This window comes from Myotis brandtii, unplaced genomic scaffold (genome assembly GCF_000412655.1).
Source record: "Myotis brandtii unplaced genomic scaffold, ASM41265v1 scaffold57, whole genome shotgun sequence".
Lineage (NCBI taxonomy): Eukaryota > Metazoa > Chordata > Mammalia > Chiroptera > Vespertilionidae > Myotis > Myotis brandtii.
The window spans coordinates 1,785,156-1,791,943 of NW_005370133.1; positions in this window are offsets into that span (position 1 = coordinate 1,785,156).

The following is a 6,788-nucleotide window of genomic DNA, read 5'->3' on the forward strand; positions in this document are numbered from 1 at the left end:
GAGTTCCGACCGATGCCAGACAGTCCAGTTTCTCCTGTATGAGTCTGGGTCCCCAGAGACTCGCCCGGAACTGGAGTTCAGAGCAGTCTGGAGCTTGAGACTCCCTCCGGATTGAAAAAGACAACTGTGTCCTCAGTTTCCGGCCCTTTTCACTTATGCTGCGTCCTCAGCTACCAGCCCTTTCCACGTGTGCGCCTCCGTACCTCTGCACTTTACTTCCGCATTTCCTCTGAGTCTCAGTGTGCTTTTCTCTTTCCTTCTAGTTGTAGAATTTCCACTCAGCCAGCCTTCCTGTGGTTCTGGATGATGTCCGTTTTGTCTTTTAGTTGTATTTTTGAAGTGGTTGTGCGAGGCAGCAATTTCCAGTGTTTACCTATGCCGCCATCTTGGTTTTCTCTGGCCTTTATTTTTTCAATTATAATAGTATTAGGAAAAGAACTTAGATTTTGCCACCAGATAGACCTGGGTTCAAATTCTGAGTCTTCCTCTTATTAGTGTATCATATCCCTGAGGTTCCCTTATATGGGAATTGGGGATAAAATCCCCCTCACGTGTGTCTATGAAGAACTGAAAGAGACTAGGAAACAGAAGTCCCCCAATTCCAGCATCTGTTCCCTTCTCCCCGGCATGGGTACCGTGATTTATATCCCCTATTTGTTAAGAGCGGGAACTTCATCTTCATCGTGTTGGTACCAACTGCAGTGCTTAGGACAATTCTTTATATACAGATGCTCAATACATACATGTTGAAATGAACTTTCTGCCTCTTACTAGCTAAGTGGCTTCAGTTTGCTTAACTTCTCTAAGTCAGTTTTCTTGTCCTTAAAATTAGTGACATTAAAATTAATCTTAATGTTTGTTCCAGGTAAGTCATTCTTTCATTTATTCAACAAATATCAATTGAGCACCTATCATGTGTTAGCTGGTCTGCTAAGCGGTGCAGATGAAATGTAGATAGGTCAGATGTTCTGTAATTAGAACTTTGGTCCCAGAGCAGGAGTGTGGAATGGTACTGTTCCTTTTTTTAAAACAATTTTAACTTTTAATTGATTGATGAGAGAGAGAGAGAGAGAGAAAGAGAGAGAGAGAGAGAAACATTGATTTGTTGTTCCACTTATTTGTGCATTCATTAGCTGATTCTTACATGTGCCCTGACTGGGGATGGAACCTGCAACTTTGGTGTGGGCGATGCTCTAACCAACCGAGTTGCCCGGCCAGGGCAGAATGGCCCTGGTCTAATGTTGACATTGGAGAGGAATGCGTGTAGGCAGCCTGGGAGTGTTGGAGCTCCCAGGCATAGAGTACCCTGTCATCATCGATGGGAGCATTATTGTTTCCCTTGCTTGGTGCTTCATAGGAGGCTGCGTATTAGTTGGGTACCAGGTTTGGTTTTGTTTTTTAAATTGATTTCAGGGAGGAAGGAAGAGGGAGAGAGAGATAGAAACATCAGTGATGAGGGAGAATCATTGGTTGGCTGCCTCCTGCATGCTCCCCACTGGGGATCAAGCCTGCAACCTGGGCATGTGCCATGACTGGAAATTGAACTACAATTTCCTGGTTCATAGGTCAATGCTCAACAGCTGGGCAGGTTTGTGTTTTTTTAAAAACAGCTTTATTGAGATAAAATTTACATATCATAAAATTTGCCTGTTTAACGTGTACAATTCAATGTTCTTTAGTCTATTTACAGAATTGTGCAACCATCACCCTATCCATTGTAGAACTTTTTGATCCCCCAAAGAAACTGGCTTGTTTATCTTTCTGACACAGGCCTTTGCCCAAGTTAAGCCCTACCTTTCTTCACCAGCCCAGTAATGTGCTCGGCTCACTGTGGAGATGGCAGGGTTGAGAAACTAGAGTGTGGAAATATAGCTTAATGAGGTCATGGCTAATCACTTGATAAATCAGCTTAAAACACACCACCACCCCCAGAGATCCCCAGCTCAGCTGCGTGAGCGTGCTCAGCTGAAGGAACCTTCTGCACACACAGCTGTCCTATCAGCCCTGCTCAGCCAGCGCCCTGCTGTGTCAGCAGATTCCTCAAAGCAGCAGTCACCTAAGAGGGCGCCATCCCACCCTTCCTGTTTATCTCCATCTCCTCCCCCTTTTCTCCTCCTTTGCCCCACCTCCCTCATTCAGACCATTGCCCTTCTCTGTCCTGTCTTCCAAAATGCCCCGGTAACAACAAAGCCTTCCCCTGACCCTGCCTTCCTCACCACCCCATCTCGCTTCTCTGTTTAGACACGCTCCTTGGGCAGGTTGCTCAGACGTCTGCCCCTTCCCTCCCTCCTGTTACCTCGGCAAGCTCACTGGCTCCTGTGCCCCTCTCCTAAACACCGAGTCCAGACCACCGATGGCTTTAGAAGGGCCAGACCCAGAGGCCCCTTTCAGTTTTCCTTCCTGCCCTCTGGGTCGCCTCCCTTCTCCAAGCCCTGTCCGCCTGGGCCTGTGACCCAGCACCCTCCTCCCACCCACGGAAGGGCCTTATTATAAAATGTATGCTGCTTCCACTGAGAATCAGTTTTGGGCGTCCCAGAGGTAGTGAGGAATGAAAAGCAGTCCAGGTTGTGGAATCAGCAGTTCCCGGGTTTCTAATCCTAGTCCTTCCCCTTCTTAGGCAAATTGCTCCCACTTCCTCTCCAGCTCCTCCTCTGGAAGACAGAGGTAACGATCTCCACCTCTGGGCAGTTGTGAGACAGAGGAGTAATGATCAATGGATTGTAGACACCACTGCGCACGTGGAGCAGCCAAACGAGGAGTCATGTGGGTAAAGAGCGCACTTGGAGAGCCGCCAGGGCACCGTGTGTGCAGGGGGATAAGTCGCGGGTCTAATCAGGTTCCAGGGGAGAAGAATGAGAAGCACCCGGTGAATGGGACGGTTCATTGTCCATGAAAATGAGATCAATGGGGGGCAATTTTCTGATGAAGTAAACATAGGGAGGGAGCCAGCCCCAAAGGCTTCTCGGAGGTTTGGAGTTTATGAGGAGCCTGGTGACTACAGAGGGGCCATCAGCTCACCAACGCCAGGACCCGCCACGCGCCAGGCCCAGGGCTGGGCACCGGGTGCAGACGAGTGGCACAGGCTTGTTGTTTGGAAGCGCACAGTACGTGGAACCAATCCATTTAACTCCGAGGGACTTCTGGGTGCTGGGCCTGGGCTGGTGCTGAGGTTTCAAAGTGAATTCAAGTCGGCCCTGCCCTCAAGAAAGCAGAATTTAATAAGGGGCAAGTGAGACCAAAAGAATAGCAGGCACGCAAAGCGTAGAGGACACCCTGCTATTTAAATGGCTTTGCTGCCCTGGCCAGTGTGGCTCATTGGTTGGAGCGTCATCCTGTGCACCAAATGGTGGTGGGTTCGATTCGGGGTCAGGGCACATGCCCTGGATTCAGGTCAGTAAGGAGCTAGGAGAATTCCTTGGCAAGTAGAATGGGGAAACTGAGACAAGTAGCTGAACAAACTGGTGGAGCAATTTACAGCCAGATACAGAAGGTCACCATCCTAGAGATAACGTCTAGGTCTCAGTTGTATTTCAGCTCCAGGCCCAGAAAAGCAGCAAAACCAGGTGGGCAACACCAGGACCAGCTGCAACGACTAATGACCCTCTGCCCTGGTGCCGACCAGTCAGTAAAACGACAACCCGAAAGGCACACCTGGAAAACGGATGGATATTCTGCTGAAACTCTCCCCTGAGACCTTCCCTAAAATTTCCGCCTATGAGAGAGAGATCAAAGCCCTCAACACAAAGGACCCAGTGTGCCCTCCCTCTCTGGGGAGCATGCCCCTGCCTTTCCCTTTCCCCTCTTCTTCCCCCACAGGCATGCATCTCCTAAACTGTAAGGGACCCCACAAGATTTGCCACCAGGGGAGCAATGGGCAGCGGCAGCTCGTCCCAGGCTAACCCCCTGAACCTGTCTTCAAGTGACTGCCTGGTGAGCTAAAGCAGCCCCACCTCGGCCCCTTCCTTTTCTATAACGTTTTTAGAGAACCAAAGTAGCCCAGCCCAGCTCTCCTGTGGCTTCTTCTATGCTAAGTCCTTTCTTGTTTCACTGTCCCCAGCGTTAATAAACATACTCTCAATCACCTGGGCTTGTCTTGTGACATCTTTCCTGCACAAAGTCAGGAACCCACATACTACCACTGGCCCTAGGCAGACTTGCTCAGGGTCAGGTTCCCTGTCCATAACACATACAACTGACCCCTCTGAGTCTGGGGACATCACCAGGCAGGGTCTTTCCACATCTGAGGGTGATAGGGATCGCCCTAGTGGTGGCATTGTTGGGGCAGGCCCCTGCCACATGGCCAAGTGCTGGCAGTGAGGGAAACACAAGTGATTAAGGCAGGGCATGCACCCACAGGGACCTCACCCTCTGCTGCAGGCATCTCAACCGTCCACCACACGTGAAGCCCGGGGAGTGGGATATATGCAGATCTTGCCCTGGCCCGGTGGCTCAGTTGGTTGGAGCATCATCTCATGCACAGGAAGGTCACAGAGGTTTGATTCCTGGTCAGGGCACATGCCTAGGTTGTGGGTTTGATCTCAGTCCAGGCAAATGATTGATGTATCTCTAAAAATACATCCTATCTAATAAAATAGTAATATGCAAATTGACCATCACCCCAACACACAAGATGGCCACCCCCATGTAGTCAAAGATGGCCACCACCAGATGGCCGGCAGGGGAGGGCAGTTGGGAGGAACCAGGCCTGAAAGGGAGGGCAGTTGGAGGTGATCAGGCCTGCAGGGGAGGGCAGTTAGGCATCAATCAGGCTGGCAGGGGAGTGGTTGGGAGCCAACAGTCCTGGATTGTGAGAGGGGTCCCAGATTGGCGAGGGTGCAGGCTGGGCTGAGGGACAACCCCCCACCACCGTGCACGAATTTTGTGCACCGGGCCTCTAGTTAAAAAATAAAATCAATAATGCAGATCCTGACTCAGGAGCCTGGGAGGGGCTGAAATTCTCATTTCTGACAAGCTCCCAGGGATACGATGCTGCTGGTCCTGGACATACTTTAAAGAGCAAAGCAAAGCGTGAATGGATTTGTATTAAAGATCTTCTAGGGACCATGCACTGGGTACTTTAAGAAATAACTTCTTTACATATTACTTTTCACATCCCTTTATAAAACCATTTTGTACATTTTCCCTCTTTTGTCACCCCTCTTCCTTAGTCATTATAGAGCTGGGAATTGGCCCTGGAGGGTTTCTGCAGAGAAATGTCCATTGCTCAGATTTCCCTCCTAGGAGGCCGACTCCGGTCATAGTGCAGAGAACCAGTGCAGGGGCCAGGAGTAGGGGTGGGGGGCTGGCGAGTGGCCTTTGAAGTTGTCCAGGGCAGAGCTGGTGGTATGACTAGGGCAGTGACGGAAGGGAGAGAAGTTGAGGGGCACCCACAATATTTTGTTGTGGTAATTAGGGGTAAAACCGGGAAGGAGGGGAGACTCCAGGGGGATTCCCAGGATGGAAGTGGGTGCCATTGATGGGCATGTGAGACTGGGAGGGGGGCGGGTGGAGCAGAGAGGGGAGAAGTGGCTATGTCAGAAGCACAGGACAGGGCACCCCCGGGGATCAGGCTTTAGGGTCCACCAGGCAGCCAGTGCCCACCACAGAGCCTGCACGGCGCCTCAATACGTGCGTGTGGAATGACTGAACACTGAACTGGGCCCCAAGAGGTGGTATAGCAGGAACCACCAGCTGGACAGTTGACCCCATTGTGCCTGAGCGTGTCTGGACTGTGCCTGGGCCTCTGCCCTGGGTCAGTAAAGACCATTTGTGCCTGGCTGGTGTTGCTCAGTGGTTGAGCATAAACCCAGGAACCAAGAGGCCACCAGTTCAATTCCAGGTCGGGGCACATGCTGGGTTGCGGGTTCGATCCCCTGTAGGTGGTGTGCAGGAGGCAGGGATCGATGCTGTTTCTATCTCTCTAAAAATCAATACAAACATAAATTTTTAAAAACTATCATTTGTGACCTGTCTATGCCTGGCTGACTGGGCTCCTGGCTCCAGGGAGCACCCATGTGTCCTGGGAACCACAGTGTAATGTGTCCTCAGTTGTCCAAGCCCCACAATTAGAGGTATGATGGCAGAGCTCACCACAAGGTGGCGCTCATAGGCTTTTTTATTTTTAATTTTCATCCCCCATAACAGGATGCTTTTTGTGTTGCTCAACTTAGTCTTCACAAGTTAGGGGGCTGACTCTACGTGCTGTCACGGCCTGGGAAATACAGGCTAGCACCCCCAGACCAAAATAAAGGTCCTGATTCAACAACTCAGTTTAAATGGCAGCCCTCAGAGGCTCAATAATGCAACTCACACTGGCTGTGTGACTTCGGGCAAGTCATCTACTTCTCGGAACCCCGGCTTTCCTAAAAAAAAAAAAACAATGGGGATAACAATCATTCCTCTCTCATCCAGTTGTTGGGGAAAGTAAGAGCAAATGGAAGCAGTGCTGTATTATGTTTTTCATCAGAGCCCCTGCAGCCCAGCCCTGCACAGCCACTCCAGGTGATTCTTCCAACCACTGTTTAGAGTCCCCATTGGCACCTGGCCCTGTGCTGGTGGCGGCTGGCCAGGGAGGCAAAGATGAGTGTGGGGCAGGGATGGCCTTGGGGGGATGGATGACTCATGAAGATTGTGAGTGATGCCCTTGAGGTCTCACAGCCAGTGTGTGGACCCTGAGTGTCCTGACCACCAGCCTGAGGTGACAGGAATTCAGATCAGTGACCGGCTCTCCCAGGCAGAACGAGATTCCCTCTGATACCTGCCCAGTGCCTGTTAACACATTGGCATTA